Raw genomic sequence first — 19456 nt, 5'->3', positions numbered from 1 at the left:
TAGCCTTTAATATATAAAGAGTTATAATGAGAATACAAAGATGACAAACAATATTTAATGGAATGTAAAAATTAAAAGGAGCAGGATTTTATTGGTGGTAATAAAGGAAAAATTATATCTTTAATTATTTAAAAAATATAAGGATTGGTGTACTTTACACAAACTGTCTTCACAGCTTCTTTTCTCAATCACCGTAAATAGTTATTTTATTAAAGAATTATTTGCTTTGTTTTTTATTGAATATATGCACATTTAAAATAATTAAATAGTGCAAAAGTCTCATAATGAAAACAAAAGCCCCCAGCTCCAAGCTTCCTGCTAGTACTCTTGGACTCCAGAGGTAAAGACTCTAGTCCTTGTGTTTATTTCTTATAAAACTTAACTCTACTTTCAGTTTTGGCTCAGTGGAAGCCAAAGTGAAATTTTCTTCGGTCATCTGAAGTCCAGTTTCATCTGACAACAACCCCCTCCACCATGACACCTAAATTCAACCACAACAAGATCAAAGTTGGGAATGTTGGTGCCAAGTCTGCCCTGGCCCCCACTTATTAGCACCCTGGGTCTGTCTCCAAATCACCAAAGCAATTGGTGATTGGAAGGTTCTGAGAATTACAGTGAAACTGTCCATTCAGAACAGATAGGCCCAGATGGAGGCAGTACTTCTGTCTCTTCCCTGATCATCAAAGCCTTCAAAGAGTCACCAAGAGACAGAAAGAAGCAAAATACAAAAAAACAACACAACAACATTAAGCACAGTGGAAATATCACTTTTGATAAGATTATCAACGTTGCCTGATAGATGTGGCACCGATCTTTAGCTAGGGAACTCTCTGGAACCATTAAAAAGATCCTAGGCACTGCCCAGTCTGTGGATTGAAATGTTGATGGCTGTCACCTTCATGACCTCTAGAATCATAGATGACATCAACAGTGATGCAATGGAATACCCAACTGATCAAGAACTACTAAGGAAAATATTTCAATTAAAGATCATTTGACAAAAAAACAAAACAAAACAAAACAAAAAACAAACCCGCAAAAAACCAAAACCAAAGACCTTAACTCCTTGTTTCTAAGTGATAAGTCTCTTTGATATTTGGTTTATCAATTTGAGACATTTTCTGTTTCCTAATTGCTACAATAAATGAGGCTCTAGCTTGCTTATACTTCAGTCTTACTTGATTCCTCTAAACTGTCTATGTATTGTAGAAACTTTATTACCAACATAAGCAGGATTGGCAGTTGATCTTTTAATTGAAAAACTGGCTTAAAGCAGGTAATCATAAAAATTGCACGTAAAATTTCTTTTTTTATATATTTTATTGATTTTTTTACAGAGAGGAAGGGTGAGGGATAGAGAGTTAGAAACATCGATGAGAGAGAAACATCGATCAGCTGCCTCCTGCACATCTCCTACTGGGGATGTGCCCGCAACCAAGGTACATGCCCTTGACCGGAATCGAACCTGGGACCTTTCAGTCCACAGGCCGATGCTCTATCCACTGAGCCAAACCGGTTTCGGCTGTAAAATTTTTTAAACATTTTATGTTAACGGAAAGCATCTGATCTTTTGACGTAAGCCCAAGCACTTCTCCTTGAGTATGGCTCTTGAAGAAACAAACCCGGAACATATCTATTATGATTAGTTTCCAGTTTGGTTTCTTTCAAGTTGTAGAAAATATTAAAAACATTTGCAAGACAAACTGAATACAAAATGCTTCTAGAGTTTAGACCTTTCTCCCTAGACATTAATAATTTTCTTTCTTATTTTTTTCAAAATATTTTTAGTGATCTGTCATGATCAAATCTTTCAACGTTGCTTCACTAAAGAAGAACTCTTTGCCACACCCTTATTGGATTAGTGTTTTGTAATATGAAGCAAAACCAAAGAATCTTCATAACTAATAGGATTAAACAGATGCTAAAAACCCTTGTGTAAAACGTTTTGGATTTTGGAAAGCATTGACCTCACCAGAGGGAGCCTCAGTGCACAGCATTGGATTCGGGCTCCTTGTCCTGCTCCTGTTCCCCTGGTGCCAGGTCCTGCTCTCGTGCTCATACATAGTAACCTATTTATAACTCTTAATAGTCTTGGGACATAAGTTCTAGTATTATCCCTTAAGAAAAAGCATCTGAAATTTGGAAATACCCAGAAAAGAGAGCTTACTGAGTGTTCTTTCAGTACATCATTGAGATTTGATGTTCTGTTAATGAGGCTCTTTTACAAACATGTAGTGGGAAGAGATTAATATATAGACTTTTGCCTGAGAAGCAATTCATTTATTTTTGAAAGAATAAATAACCCCAAAGTTTATGACTATGTTGGACACTACCAATTTTGTGTTTAATCCAGTGCTCTTATTCTAATCTTATTCTAATCATTAAATATATAGGTATGTATAAATTTATATGTAAATATCCTCAAATGTGCTTTGAACTGTTTAAATATCTTAGTGTTTTTTTTCATTACTTAGTGAGTTCAATAAAATTTTTGATATATGCTTATTTTATACTTTTATGAGAGTCATGATTTTGTCTTTTTGAAAATTACTAGTATACTTCAACATCCCCATTTTACAGATAAAGATAGTGAGGCAGATGGAATGGTTTACGTTTGTCCAAGGAAACACAGTGTTAGAAAATGATACACTAGGGGCTTGTATTCAATGTCTATGGGAATCGGAGAGTGCAATTAATACGGCAAGTCAAGTACATTGAGGCCAGTTAAGAGAATATCTATTATAGCTAAATTACTGTATTACTTGAATTCATAAATGATATTTATAGTAATATGAGCATAAAATACTACTTGCTCCAAATTTAATTATATATCTTTGTAATATACAGTTTATTTGCTCTTTTTGGAATTTCTACTTATTTTTCTTTTCTTTTTACATTGACTCCTATTATTACATCAATTTATGAACAAATCTTTCTAAGTACCTATGGGGTGCCAGACAGGCAGTACCTCAGTAACCAAAATAAGCAACTATCTGACTTAGTGGAACTTATACCCGAATAGGGGGAAAGCAGACAAAATCATAACAACTAAGTATAGTTTGTTCAAAAGTGAAAGTCCTTTAGAGCAGAAAGGTAGATTTGCCATCAGCTGGGATGAGAAGACTGCAGATAGAGCAGTCCTTGGCATCAGAAGATTGGCTTTGGACATTTTAAGAAATATATTAGGAAGTTGTGCTACTGTGAATAGGGCAATAAATAATTCAAACCAACCTATCATCGAAGATATTTTTTAAAAGCTTGACAAAATATTAAAATATGTGTGAAAGCACCAGAAGGAAAATGAGATAATGAAAAATTATTGGGTCAGGAGATGGAAAAACATAAGCCGCCCCCCCCCCCGCCCCCCCAAAAAGGGCCTGACTTGGGAGCATTTCCTGAGGACATTTGCTAATTCCAGATGGGCAATTGGAAGCTGAGGAATTTTGGATTCTCTCAGAGTTAGTGGGACAGGGATAGAGTCCAGAACCCAATGGAGAATCCTGAAGACAGAATGCATAGTTACTTAAAGAGAAAAAAACTTTCCTAAGTAGTCATCCTGCCTCAACAAACTTTTAGAGAGGGAAATACATATTATAATCTGATTTTCCTTTCATTTTATTTTCTAAACACCTTTATTGAGATATAATTCACATGACATACAATTCACCAATTTAATTGGTACAGTTCAATGATTTTTAGTTATTCACTGAGTTGTGTATCCATCATAACATCTATTTTAAAACATATTCATAATCTAAAAATAAAAAAGCCATATCCATTACTCCCTATTTCCCTCAAGAGGCTTTGTGTGTTTCTGCTTGCTCTCCTGTACCCAAGCTAGCATACTAGTTCAAGAAGAATAAGAGACATGGAGAGAAAACGCAAAACCAACCTGTAGTTACAGCCAGGTAACTGAGCTCAGCCCAGATCAGCCAACTCTCAGCCCACTCACAGACATCAGAGAGAATAACTATTGTTATGGACTACCAGCATTTATAGGGTTTGTTATGTAGCAACAGCTGACTGATACAGGTAAGCAACAGACTGAAAATATTTATAAAACACAGATTAGAAAAGTTTTATTAACACAGATAATAAAGTTTTAAAGCTCACAAAGGTGCACAGCTTAACCACTCCCATGCACACAGGCCCTGCAGAAAAACTGCAGACTGCTTGGCAGACAGGTAGTCCAAGGCCAATTACAGGCAGCATCTGATTTGACATTGACCTGTACTGGAGTCCCTCCCAAGAGGCCCCAGAACCAACACGACCACTGGCAGGCTTTAGACCACACCAAAGCATAACCCAAGTAGCCATGCAAGTGGTTCAACCAAAGGCAGATCACAGGAGGCACCAGACTCTGCTGGGGCCAATTTCACTTCTGGGGTCAGCCCCCAGCACAGCAGCTCATCCACTGTGCTTGTGCTTGATTCCCAAAGTCAGTGTGCAGGAGGCAACCAATCAATGATTCTCTCTTATCATTGATGTTTCTCTCTCTCTCTGAAATCAATAAAAACATAATTAAACAAACAAACAAACAAAAAACACACCAAGGCTATAATAAGAGATGAAGAAGGTCACAACATAATGATAACTAGATCAATACAACAATAAGGAATAATCTTTGCACACATTGATAGAGCCAGTGGAGGAGCACTTAAATATGTAAGGCAAATATGAACAGTTATGAAAGGAGAGATCAACAGTAATACAATCATGGTAGGGGACTTTAATACCCATTGCCAAAAATTCCAGACAAAAAACCAACAAAGAATCATGGGCCTTAAGTGACAAATTACACCAGATGGATTTAATGGATATTATTTAAATATTACTCTCTAACACCACAGTATATAACATTTTTTCAAGTGCAGATAAAACATTTTCCAGGATAGACCACATGTTAGGCCATAAAGCAAACCTTAATAAAGTTTAAAAGTTTGAAATACTTTTTCTTTATTTTTATTGTTGACACTATTATAGATTTCATCATCCCCCCCATTCCTGTTTTCATGCCTCCACCCAGACCAGGTGCAGAAGGCCATCAGGGCAGAAAAGCCCCAGGCGCCAGAAAAACAACAAAACCAGGCCAGGGACCCTGTGGCTGACCTCAGCTGCGTAGGAGAATGACCCCTGCCTGGCATCAACCAATCCGTCAGTGGAGACCTGGACGCTGCAAGGACACACGTGGAAAGCTTCTGAATATCCTATTGAGATCTTCCCCTGGGACCTCCCCTGAAATCTCCGCCCTTAAAACCCTTAGGAAGGAGGACCTGAAGGCTCTCCCTCCCTGGAGCAGGCCAGCACTGCCTTTCATTCCCATGTCCCCTCCCCCTAAGCACTTTCCGATTACTCCCTCACTCCCAAACTCCAAGGGCCCTTCCTTTACCTCTATAATTTGTTTCCTAAGCCCATTTCTTTTAGGAATTACCTTTTCTACCTCCGATTTTCTAAATAACTCTTCTCTTATAGTTTGGGTCTTGGGCTCTGAATATTTTCCCAGCCAGAACTCAAGTATCAGGGTTGCTGAACCCAGGTCCAGTCTAACCCCGTTGGCCTAACACCTGGTGCAGTTGCTGCTGCCCCTACCACACTAGGACGAACTGCTGCTGCCCTGATTGGGGTCCCTGAGTTTAGGAGATGCATGCCTGTGGGGAAACAAGGTGAGGGGGGAGGCATGGGAGTGCTCCTGGGAGGAAGATCGTGCTCTGGACCTTCATTTTGAGGGGTTTTAAAGGCTAGGAGTTTTGCGGGGGGCGGGGGGGAGGGTGGTGTCTTAGAAAAGGATTCAATAGAATATTCATCAGTTTTATGCTGCCATGCAAAAATGAGATTTATTCTCAACGTCATCTGCCCTTGGGTGTGGTAGGCAAATAGCACTGATTGGATTTCTGAGTAGGGTGATTTAAGCTATTTAGCCTCTGGTTTGGAAGGAGGAGTGAAAACCATTTACTAGGAAGTATCTTTGGATTGGGAAGATAAGATTTACTAGATGGCTGCACACTGCTGTTTATCTGTCTGTTTCCCTGTTCTGACTTGTCCTGGCTTACTAGCCTGTCTCACTGGGACCCCCTTCCCTTTCCCCAAATCCATGATTCTAATCCAATCATCGTGTCTACTGTTTGGTCTCACCTTCACCCACTGCACCTCCAATTTCTGTTTGGTGTCTCCCCCCTCCCCTCCCACCCATTTGTACTCACCTCAGCCATAGTTAACTCTAACTGTGACTCTAGAGAAAGTGCTTCCGTGCTTCCTTTGGTCTGAGGGTGAAGTCAAAGCTTCACAGGCTTTAACAACTCACAAAAGGAGAGCTGGCTCTGCTTGCTCCAGCCCAGCTCAGCTTCTCAACCCGTGGCTCTCACACCACCAGCTTCGGGAAGCTCACTCAGTTTCCCTGCCCCTAAATCTTAGCACACACAGCTCCTTCTGACCAAACAATCCTCCTCTCTCTTATTTGGTTCATTCGAATTCATTCTCCAGCTCTCCATTTAAATACCTAACTTCCTCTAAAAGGCCTTTCTGAATCCCTATCAGTCTTTGACCTTTTCCCCTATTCCTTTGGATCCCTCCCCTCCTGCTGTCTCTTGTAATGGCACAGTTGCTTGGCAGTCATTCCCAAACTCTGAGAGGGCAGGGGCCATGCTTATATTGTTCTGTGGGATTTCTAGACTCTAATACAGAGATAAACACATAGTAGGTGTTTTATAAGTATGTCCTGAAAAATGAGGGAGTGGATTACATGCAGTGTCTATAAATCTTCCAGTGACCAGGTGCCATGAGAAAAACCAGAGCCTGGTACTTGAACCCTGAGTGTAGCAGGGAGGGATGTAGTAGTAGTCAGGCTTCTGTAGAGAAACAGAACTCCCTGGAGAGAGAGAGGGAGAGGGAAAGCCTGAGATTTATTATAAGGAGTTGGCTCACATGATTGTGGCGGCTGGCACGTCTGAATTCTCAGGGAGGAGCTGATGTTGCAGCATGTGTTTGAAGAAGTCGTCTACAGCATGTGTAGAAGACATTGGCTTAGGAAACAAGTTATGGAGGTAAAGGAAGGACCCTTGGAGCCTGGCAGTGAGAATTTCCTTTCCCTCTGGAATTTCAGTCTGTTTTCTCTTAAGACCTTCAACTGGTTAGATGAGGCCCACCCACATTCTGGGGTCAATCTGCTTTACTCAAAGTCTATTGATTTACATGTTCATCACACCTACCAAATGTTGTAATGTACCCCGCAAATCACAGAAGGACGCCTCAAGAAGTCGAATTAAAGAGTCACATTTCTTGCAATCCAGGACTATGAGGGGCCATTCCCAAATCTCATAGTAATAAGATGGTGGCAAAACCAGGCTTATATAGGCAAAAATCACAAAGGTATTGATTACATCCCAGGGTTTGGAATGAGGCACCTGGCTCGAAAAAAAGCAGATTACAGAAGCAGAATTAAGCATGTTAATTACAGTTTCAGGGCTCGGGGTCACTGAATTGACAGAAATACATTATCTAGAGCCTTTGGGTGTTATGCCCAGATTTCAAGATTCCCAAGAAACCACATCAGGGAGCCATCCAATCCGATGCAAAAGCATAAGAATCTGTATTTCAAGCTAGCTTGAGCTCTCCATCCACCAGACTCACCGACACATCGGCTAGCCAAGTGGCCAGGAGCGCGAACCCCGCCCAGAGACCGGTTATATAGGGGGGGGGTCAGAGTAAGGGGAGGAGAAAGGACTGTGCTCTGCCGATTGGCCAGGCGCAAGCCGGGTCCTGTTACACAGGATGTGGTCATATCTATGGCGCGCACTTCCCTTGATTGTCATTGGTTAGTTTAAAATCCCGGGCGTGGCCAGCAGAGGCCTGGGCTTCCGGGAAGAAGGCCGCACGTGGCCCCAACATGGAGGATACAGGCAAGATGGAGGGCATAGCCCTCGCCCTTTCATTGGGTAACCTGGGTTAAACTTAGGCATGTTATTTAAATTATAGTTCTGGGTCTCCGGATCACTGAGTTGATAGAAACACATTATCTAGAGCCATCGAGGCAATTTAGAGTAATTGCACTGTGCTGGTCTTAGGACCACTGAGTCAACTGGAACGCACCACCTGTGGCCACTAAAACAATTTAGGGTAATTGTGCTGTCCTGTTTCCCAGGTACAGAAGAATGTGCTTCGATAACCAGTAAGATCACAATCAATGGGATAGTCATTCAATCAATAAGGCATTCGATCGAATGGGATGACTTATACAATTTAGAAAATCAAAGTAACCTGTCCATTGTTAAACAAAGCAAATAGGTACCATACTTCACAAACACCTTCACAGCAATATCCCGGCTGGTGTTGGACCAAATATCTGGGTCATGTGGCCTAACCAAGTTGATGCATAAAATGATCCATCACATGAGTGGTTTAAGTGAGTTATTTAATGTCTGCTAACCACTGTTTACTTAACATTGATAGGGATAATGTAGCGCCTTCCTTGCAGGGTTGCGGTGAGAATTAGAGGAGTCCTTGTCGATAAATAGCCATGACACAGCATAGTTCACAGAGGACAACAGTTTTGCCTTCTTGCCTCACTCTTATTCCAACCATGCTCTGCAACAAAGGGGGGCCCAGGTGGTGGCGGAGACCCTAAGCGCTGTGCATTTTCTGCTCCTTCCTTCTCTCTCAGTGGAGGGGTGACCCTGAGGAGGAGGATGCTTTTCCCTGTTCCTAGAGGCTGGATACTCGTGGCTCCTTCATTCCCCTCGCATACCCTGTGGAAAAGGGGGATTCGAATTGCTGAGGTCAAGTGATGTTTGGATGCCTGAGTGGAAGGAGGGGTGAAACCTAGATCGGAACTGGAATTCTGTGCTCCTAGTAGTGAAAGGAGTTTTAGGGGTGAAATAGGCAGGTTTAGGAAATTTTAGAAATTAAGGGGTCCATGGAAAAAGCACAGGAATACAGAGCTGCAAAGGGTACATTTCCATGACAAGGGAGCTGGGAACTGCAGAAGTTACATTTCCATAAGACAAGGGAGCTGGGAGTAACAAAAGGTACACATTTACAGAATAAAAGGAAGGAAGCCTTTCATTCAAAGAGGAAGGAAGAAAAGTCCAGAGGGAATAGGAGAACAATAAGGGAGAAGAAGGAGGGAACCTCACATGCTTCAGGTGAGACTTGAGCTCAGGAGTTGCTATAGTGACCAAATCAAAGGGGAATAGTGACCAATCAGAAGGGATATCGAGGCACAAAAAAAGCAGCCTTTATAAGCTGTGGAAAAAAGGGACTCAGTGGGACTCTTTCCCTCTCTCCATGTGGGAATCTGTACTTGCTTCTCAATAAATTTCCACCTTTTGCTGTACCATTTGCCATCTGTGGTTTCATTCTTCAACTTCACTGGACAAGGAGCCTGGGGAACCATCTGCCCAGGGGAACACCGGGTGTTCCAGTTCATATTTCCTGTATCAGTAGATTTTGTTACCACCTCTGCAATCCTGGAGGCCAGGACAGAAAATTTCATTTTCACCAAAGGGCCCCTGAGCAAATTCTCTTTGTTCACAAACATACTAGTGTGTGTGCACATATGCTGCTGTGTGCGTGGCCTTTGCTCTCATTACCTTGAGATGAAGATAATTTTGTGTGATTAAAAAATGCTTACATGCAAGACCCATAGACCTCCATCTATTTTAAGTAAAATTTGCTTTTTTTTTTCTTCTAAAAAAAGGAAGAAAAAATATTGCCCATCATGTGTGTGGCCTGAACATAACCCTCAAAACATCTTAAAGGTTATCCATCAAGGTTTTTTAAAAAGGAAATATATTATTCTTAATTGTTCTTATCTTATTATTATAAAATACTTTTTGGATTTATTTTACAACCTATAATCTTATGCCAGAAGGGGCCATTATTTAGGTTTAGTTTTATTTGGAGCCTGAAAAAAAAAATTCAGTACTCTGTTTACTATTTTAAATTTTATTCTTTTTCCTTATTCATTTTCCTTTCAACTTGAAAAGGAATTTTGTGTCCACGGTGCTCCTTTCTGGCCAATGAGGAATGCCTGCGAGAAGTCCAGGCCAGCAGGCGGCCATATATTTCTTCCTTAATCCGGTGTGCATGGGCAAGGGTATAAATAAAATGTTCAGACTCCACATATGGTATTTGGGGTTTAAAAATCCTCCATAAGATTTTTCCATTCCGATCAGCAGTTTTATTCATTATGGGATATCCAGCAACTCTCCTTTTGGGATTATTTGAGAAGCAGCAAAGGCTTCTTGTGGAAAGAGCATTGTTTGCTGTAAGATTCGTGCAAAGATTTAGTGCCTGTGAGAGAGGGAGACCTATATTGCCCATCTGACATGTTTGGTGGGGTTTCCACCCTCGTTGGCTTTCATGTTCTCAGGTTCCCAGATCCTTTAGTAGTGCAGCCCTCATGATGGAAAAATGCATTCCCCTTTCTGTCTAGTGTAGGGAAACATCCAGGGGCCAGTGAATGGGTTTGCTCCTTCCTGCCTGCATCCAGCGATGCTTTTACTAATGCGAGGGTCCAGAGCAGGAGATCAGGACCAAAAGCTATAATTTCTAAATTTTATGAGACTGACGTGCTGCCCACTGTGCTAAGAGGGCAACTTATAATTTCTAAATCTTAAAACTGCATCATACGCAGTGTGTCCCAGAACTGAAGTTATGCATATCTTTCTGCCTCTGTGTAAGACTGGACTTGGGCCAGGTGGTGGACAAAGTATACCTGGGATCAAAGAGAGCCAGAAAAATGTGTGTGTCCTTAGAGGCAGGGTACCTAGACACATCCTCCTGTGTGGCCTCATGGGTAAGAACCAAAAGAAAGGTCCCATACGTGTTAAGTTACCGCAGAGGCAGTCATCCTGGTGGCCGAGGTTGGTAAAAGTGGTGAATGACACTTTAAAATCATGTCCCACACTCTCCCCTCTGCTTGCCAGTAAGCCCTGCCTGGCACATCCTAACTGGATGTGTTGTAGGCGGTGGGAACGACGCCAGCTGTCTGGCCAGTTGGGGTCAGACTAAATCTGGGTTCAGCAACCTCGGTACTTGGGTTCTGGCTAGGAAAGAATTTAGAGCCAAGACTCAAACTCTAAAAGAACATCTATTTGGTAAATCACAGAGGTAGAATAAGTAATTCCTAAAATGGGTTTAGGAAATGATTATGGAGATGAAGGTAGGGCCTTTGGCGCTTGGGAGTGAGGGAGCTAAGGAAAATGTGCCTGGGGCAGGGAGGGGGGAGGTGAAGGCAAAGGCACAGACTTGCTCCCGGGAGGGAGACTCTGGGTCCTCCTTCCTAAGGATTTTAAGGGTGGAGATTTTAAGGGAGGTCCCAGGAGAAGATCTCAATTGAACATTCAGCAGCTTTCTATGTATGTCCATTCAGGGTTGTGGTCTCCACTGATTGGCCAGCACCGGGGCAGGAGGTCATTATTCTATGCAACTGGTCCTGACATCAGCTGTGGCTGGTTTTGTTGCTTATCTGGGCCGGGAGCTGAAATACAACTGAGGCCTAGATGTTATCTCTAGGGAGGAAAGGTCAGGGGGTCCAGACCTCATGAGCAGTGATATGCTAGGGGAGGAAAAGTCACTCTGGGGGCGAGGTCCCGCCCTACAGTTGATTGTCTGTTGCTAGGCACCTGGGGCTTTCCACCCTGGTGACCTTCTGTGCCTGGCCCATGGTCTTTGCTCTGCTTTTGTCTGTCTAACTGCCTATCACAAATGCTGAATGGTTAGAGAAATCAAGATGGGCAAGCACCAGATCAGATGATACCACACTCTTTGCTCTGTTATAGTTCATCTTTAATGATCACCAAATCACCCTGGTTCTACCTGTTTTTGTTGTTGTTTTGTCTTGTTAGTCCTCACCCAAGGATATTTTTCCTCATTTATTTTTAGAGAGAGTGGAAGGAAAGGAACGGGGAGAGGGAGAGAGAGAGAGAAACGTCAATGTGAGATTGACACACCAATCAGTTGCTTCCTGCACATACCCTGACTCCAGCCAGAATCAGGCAACCCAGGTATCTGCCCTTGAACAGGAATTGAACCCGGACCCTTTGGTTTGTGGGTGATGCTCTAACCACTGAGAAACCTGCCAGGGCTGATTCTACCTATTAATTGCCATTCTCATCTGTCTTTTTTTCTACAACTGTGCTGCCTCTGCATAGATCATTCACTAGTACTCCAGATGGGTGTCTTCAGCTACAGTCATATTATTGTGGCAAATAGTCAGGGAAGCCAAGATGGTGCAGGGGGAGGTTCTTACACCCAGGCACCAAAAGCTAGAAAAAGGATTGAATAGAAAAAAAAAAAGCCCACCCCTTCTTATCTCTTTAAGAACCACAGCTTGAGCAGGATGAGCCAGTGGTCTTTGCAGTACTTTCCAAATGCAGTGAAGTTATTGCTGGCTGCCATCCGGGTGCAGCAATGACTTCTAGCAGCACTCCTCTGGCCCACTGTGCTGATGCACCCAGTCTGTGGCACTCAGTAGACACGAACGAGTCCTATGAGATATGACACCGGCTGTTTGTGCAGAGTGAAGGAGAAGCCAAGTGTAACATGTACAAAGTAGGAAACTGGTCTGTGGAAGTTTCTTCCAAACATCTGATATTTAAAACTGTAAGCAGAGGACTTTGTTTTCAATAACAACTGGTCAAAATATAAGTTCTCTGTTTTGGGGAATCTAATTAATATGTCATGCTATGTGTACCATTATAAAGGCACCATGCTATCTTTTTCTTTTCCAATGAGAATTCTGAAAAACAGATTAACTGAAAATTTCATGTTTTAATTTGTGTTGGTGGTGTTTTCTTTTTACCGTTTTCCAATTTATATTTTGTTGTAGTTTATTTTATTATTCTAAACAGGTGTTCACTTTTGTAACCAGTTACATACATTTTTAATTTTAAATTTATTTACTTAATGAGGGCTTCCCAAAGTCTGGATAAGCTACTGACCATGCTCTACATTGCAAGTCAGACTGGTCTTCTTTTTTTTTTAGAGAGAGAGAGTGGAAGGGAAGGGTAGAGACAAAGAGAGAAACATCAATGTGAGAGAGACACATCGATTGGTTGTCTCCCACATATGCCCTGAACAGGGCCAGGGATTAAGCTTGCAACTGAGGTACGTACCCTTGACTAGAATCAAACCCAGGACCCTTTGTTCCACAGGCCGATGCTCTATCTACTGAGCCAAACCAGCTAGGGCTAAGCTGGTCTTAAAGCCAAAGTCTGCCCAGGTAATGGCTCTCTAATTTGAACCCTTTGATGACTCTCATCACTTCATCTGCCCTCCTGCCTGGAACTCCCTGCCTTATGTGCTCCTCATCGTTTTGACAATATAGTCCCTTCTAATCATAATGGCTACTTCCATAGTTTTGTTTGTTTGTTAGGTAAAGTCCTATTCATTCTTCACAGTGCAGCAAGGCAGAAAATCAGGCAGGTGAGTTGGAAACCTGCCAGGACTACAGTTGGGGAGGGTGGCCTAATGGCTGTCTGGTCTGGATATGGGGCTCATTCAGTTCCTCTCCCTGTCACTCACTCTCACACCCACGCTTCTTGACATTCCTGTTTTGTCACTTCTTCCAAAATCAGAGCTATGGAAATAACCGGAAGGCACTAATTTCTCCATTATTCTTCATTTATATAAATTGTCCTACCATTTTGCACATTTTTAAATAGTTTGCCAAGAAAATGGTTTCTATAAATAGATATCATCTTTTTTTTTTTAAATATATTTTATTGATTTTTTACAGAGAGGAAGGGAGAGAGATAGTTAGAAACATCGATGAGAGAGAAACATCGATCAGCTGCCTCCTGCACATCTCCCACTGGGGATGTGCCCGCAACCAAGGTACATGCCCTTGACCGGAATCGAACCTGGGACCTTTCAGTCCGCAGGCCGATGCTCTATCCACTGAGCCAAACCGGTTTTGGCTAAATAGATATCATCTTATATTTGTGACTAAAAGGTCCAAATCACATGTGACAAAATGGAGCAGGAAGTGTAGTTATAGATATTCTTTAATTTTATGTTGTTTTTTAATGTTTATGACAATAAAGTAAAGGCTGTTGACATTGACTGAAAGCCTTTTTTATTCATTATTGTGTACTTGAATTAGTCACAGAACTGTTAAACTAAAATAAGCTAGAGTTTTTATTACGATTTACAGATTATTCTCTGTTCTTTATTTCTTTTCCTGTCATCTGTCTGTGTGAGTGTGCCATCCAATCTTTCCTTTAGTTTAGGGATTTACAGGTAAGAAAGATTGTGCCAAATTAACCTAACACCCCTGCCTCCCCCCCGCCCCCCCCCCCCCCCCCAATGCGCACTATGTATGCAGAAAAGATACAGGGAGACTGGGAAACTTCCAGGCCAAAGAAAGCAAATATGAAATTTATCATTCTTTAAGCATGCCCTTGGAAAACTTTTCAAAGCTCTTTTGCTTTGTGATTAGCTTTTTGGGGAACAATGAAAGCATTTTCCTTTGCATCCCCAAATTCATGTACTGCATTTCTTCTTCTGGGTATTCAAGTGGCCAGTATGAAGCCCTCACCCCCTTATTCCTGACCTGGACAGGAAAACAAACCTCTGTGCCTCTCCTAAACCCCAAGAACTGCAAATCTATGTAGGTAAATCTGTTCTAATTTGCTGTCTGTGATGCTACTTTATTTAGATCAGCAAGGAAAGGAGTCATAAGGACAAAGTCCTCAAGGAAAGCAGAAGTTTACCATTGTTCTGTCAACTTGACCATGAGGAGAGAGAATTAGATAGGGATACTGTCCCCCACACTCCCACTCTTCCACCCTGCCTTTCCTCTCCAGATTCAGAGCTTTACACATGAGATCAGGCTGGAAGTTGAGCCACTTGTTAGGGTAAAGAAGTACCAAGGACTTTTTGGCATTCGTTAAATGCCTATCAGGTGATGGGGGCTTTGGAGCCCCTGGGACTAACCTAAGATAGATGACAATTGCGCAAATGTAAGTTCACTCAGTTGAACTTGATACCAAATGTCAAATACCAGCGAACCATAATAACCCAGACAGTCATCAAAAGTAAAATGCTTCCAAGGACATTTACTGTTATTCCAACAAAAATTCAGTCCAATTTTCAGCTCTGCAAAATTCTGATCTTGCTTTCATCTCTTATAAGTAATAAGGGTTACTGTAGGATCAAGAATGCAGGCTGGGAGTGGAAGATAAATGACAACTCACCACGCCTTCTGGGGAATACAGAAAAGAGACTATTTATTTTATTCAAAAATTGTTATAACTCTTACATGTGCTCAGCAGATCTACTAGTATTTTGCCCCTACTGATAAGTAGCCTTCCCCCCTCCTTTCTGGCAGATAATTAATAGTTTCTTATCTATCTCTCCCTTGTCCAACCTTTACTGACAGAATCAAAGAAAAGCATGAGCATGTTAATTATAGGGTTACAACATTGTAAAATGTAACCCAAATACAGTGGCATCAAAGATTTTGAAATCTGTGCCCAAAATGAATCATAGAAGGATAGTCGCAGCAAAAGGTTCAAGATGTGACCATTTCCATTTGCTTTTTATTTACCCATCATTTCTTTGAATAGAGCGGGTGTTATTCTTTTACTTTCTTCTACTTATCTACTATTTCAATTTATATATCAATTGCCTATTCTCTGTGAGACGAAGGGAGTGGGCACATAACCATGGCATGGATATTGTGAGGCTAAGATGTAAGTGGTGCTTAAAAAAAAGCAATAAATATGCTAAACACACAAATATACTTGTTGGCACATGGTTTTAGCGGGTCCGCATAAGCCTGCATTAGTTGTTTAGTCACTGTCCTGGACTCGGAGGTACAGAGAGCCAATAACCAGCCTGAGAAAAGGCTGCCAAAAGAAGCAGGCGGAAAACATGAGCCTGAGAATTTTTTACTGTCTTACCTATGAGGGAAGGAAGGCCCGATGAAGAGGCAAAGGGAGATTTTTCCTGCTTCCAAGTTTTTCAGTAACTTAGCTTGGACTTTAAGCCACTTCCTCCTACAGGTGGAGCAAGCTCTTCCTGTCTTTCTTTCTCTTGGGTTAAACACCTGCCAATGTCTTCGATCAAATCTAATGATTTCATTTTCCCGTAAGTCTTGTTGCTTCCAACAAATTGTCTTTTTTTTCTATCTTGAAAAGGGGAAGTCTGAAACAAAGTTTATATTTGATATTTATCTATTCATTTTTTATTGCAAATGAGTGAAATAAATACAAATAAACACTCTTCTGCCCACGTTCCAGAGCAAGTCTCCCAATCCTGCGTCTTAGAATCAGGCACTGCGTGTACACACAGACTTGCAAGCCCTTTCCAGCTCTAGGCCGGGGCCCCTTTCAAAGAACAAGCTGGCACTCGCTCACACCGGGCAGGTGGGGTGCTGCGGGCTGCGGTGCAGACATCCCCTTTCCTGGCACTGCCACAGTGTCAGCTAGAGCTTTTCCCTGCTCTACTTCACCCTCTCCACCTCTTTCCTCCCCATCCTCCCTTCTTAGTTTACAACTGCGTTCCAGAATCTTTCTACCAAGGGCTCAAGTCCCACTTGTATCTGCTACCCAGCCCTGGCCTTCGGCAGAGCATCCTGCCAACCTGGCTGCACGTTGGGTGTGGCACAATAAATACTACATATGATTTTTCCAAATGACTGACCTTTGGCAAATTGTTTTTTTGTTTTTTTTGTGTGTGTGTCAGTCACTTTTTTCTCTAAATTTGTAATCCCTGTGTCTTTTAAGAGGAGATTTAATCTGCATCTTTCTGGTTCATTTGAAATTAAAGCAACTCCTCAGAACCTAGTGTTGTAAGACGTTTTTGATGTTCATGAAGTCTTGTGAACTTTTTCATAGTTCTTTAAAAACATTTTTCCTTGAACCTGGAAGTGGCCTTTGGCCAGCTAGCTATAAACTAACTTCAGCGTGACACTGTGGTTTCCGTTCAAGGCCTAGATTAGCCAAAAGGTGTTCCTCACCCCCATTAAACGATCCTTAAAGTGGACCTGGTTATTGCACCCCCACAGGAAGATATTTAATTAGGATTGCTTGTGCCTGGGGGGCAGTCTCTCAGTGTGTCCACAGTTATGCATGGGCTGGGGTGAGGTGGGGAGGGAAGCCTCGAGTTTTACCCCTTAATGGTAAATCTTGAACATTAACATGAATATGAACATAAATGTGAAGAATCTCAGATCCAATCATTCCTATTCCTGACAGGAAGTCTGACCTTAGGAAGGTTCTTAGACACACACATACACACCAGTAGAACTGGATGGTGGCACAAGTGGGGAATGTGTATAAAGCAGGTCTTTGGGGACAGAAGTCACTGTAAGTGGAGCCACCTGTGGAAATGGTGTGTAGAAATTCAAGTGAGGGCTGCAGTTTCCATTTAAGAGAAGTGAGAATAGTTTTAGCAGCTTCTGCTGAGCTTCGGAAGGGAAACTGCACACAGACTGAAGAGTACACTGGGCTTTGAGGAGTCTGGGCTCCCTGGAAGGGCACAGAAAGGGAAATGCTACCGAGGAAGAGTTGGTAGGAAATGTCCTTCTGAGTGTGGTCAGCATGTTGCCCCTAATGGTGCTAATGTGGTGCACAGCCATGGCACCCCAAGCAACCAGGACAGGAGTGGAAACTGGAGTTTGGCTGTTCTGCCCTGACAGCTGTGCAAAGCAGCCAGCATGTCTCAGTTCTAGCTGGGGTCCATTCTGACTGGGCAATGATCATGCCTTCTCGGTGGTTAATTATTTTTTGGCTTTCTTTCTTGATTTAAACTTGGTAATCTCATTTTATATATAAGCTTTATAAGAGCATAGTTCGGGCTCCTGAGCAGTGACAAGCAGATGGTTCTTTTGACGACAAGGTATGTCCAATATGAGGTGTGTCTTCCAGCAGACAAAGTTATAGAGAGGACATGGCAGGAATCACACCAGGAAAAGTTATGAGAAAAACAACACCACACATATTAATGGAGGAGAGATATCCAGTTTTATCCTGGTTAGGAGAGCCACTCTTCATGTACCCCATCTTATTCCACAGCGTTGAGATTTGGATCTCCGGTGGCCAAGCATGATCCTCCTCTCCAGGGAATAAAGGTCGCTGTGTGTGGCCAACATGATGAAGAAAGAGGATGTTTGGAGAGCTGCGGACTCACTCCCAAAGGAAGAAGCACAGTTTATGTCATCATCTGAGCTTTCTTCTTCCCCACCATGTTTCTAAATCTTACACACCCCTCCAAGTCCAGCACAAGCCCCATCTTTCCATGAAGCCTTCCTTGGTCCTTTCAGTCCATTTGGTGTCCCTGTTCATCTCTCTGCCCTGAACACCCACAGTCCATAACATTTTATTAACATTTCCTTGCTTTACTATTCTCCTATTTATAGATGTCTGTCTGGTGTCCCCCAGTTGCCTTCTCCAGGACTAGGGTTCTAGCTGCACCACTTTGGTTTGCTCAGAACACCTAATATAGAACCTCCCTAAGCAGACTCTATAGAAAGCTGTGAGGCTCCCTGAAAAATCTAGATACTGTTCTTCTATTTGTAGCTGTAGATCTTCAATTCTGTCCCATGGATCTGTCTATTCTGGTACCAGGACAAAATATTATTACTAAAATTTTTCATTACATATTTTAGATCAAATTTCTCCTACTTCCCCCCCCCCCAATATTTTATTTGTTATCCTTGCCAACCTGTTTTTCCAAATAGATTTTAGAATTCATTTGTCAAATTATAAGAAAACACATTCTATTTTTATTTTATTTAAATTGAATTCAGTTTATAGCTCATTTGGGACAAAATTGACAAATTGATGCAAATATCACACTAGTAGTTTAACTAATATTAAACAACTCCCTAATTCCTATAATTAAATCTCCTAGCTCACTTTGCATTATTCTTTTAATATACTGTTGAAATTAAAATGTTGACTATTTGATTTAGAATTTTTACATGTAATTGGCAAATGGGATTGGTGTCTAGTCCTAGTTCTTTTCTCTCCCTCTTCCCCTGCCCCCTCCCTTTTTACATCGTTGTCAGATTTTACTATTACCTTGAAAAAATGAATTGAGAATGGTCTTGTCTTTTTCTATGCATTATAATAGTTCAAATAGCCTGGACTTATCTGTTCCTTGACACCATCTGACATTGTTTGCCAACTTTTAAAAGGTATTCCATTTTGGTTTATTTAGTTTTTCCACTTCTTTATGAATCAATTATTTAAGTAATGGTAGTCTTAGGAAATTATTTCTTCAACTTAGATTTTCAAAATTATTAGCATAAAATTGAACAGAATTATCCTAGGAGTTGGGGAATGAGTAATTGACTGGAAAGTAGCATTTTTGGAGATAATAAAAATGTAAATGTGTCAAAACTCATTGAAATTTGCACTTAAAATTAGTGCATTTTACTGTAAACAAACTCATATGTCAATAAAATTAATGTCTAAGGTAAATAATAAAGTTGATGTCTTTAAATTTATTT

The sequence above is a fragment of the Myotis yumanensis genome, unplaced genomic scaffold (genome assembly GCF_028538775.1).
Source record: "Myotis yumanensis isolate MYYU_CA2020_CCGP unplaced genomic scaffold, mMyoYum1.0.hap1 SCAF_9, whole genome shotgun sequence".
Classification (NCBI taxonomy): Eukaryota; Metazoa; Chordata; class Mammalia; order Chiroptera; family Vespertilionidae; genus Myotis; species Myotis yumanensis.
The sequence above is the reverse complement of the archived record's forward strand: the minus strand, read 5'-3'. Positions refer to the sequence as shown.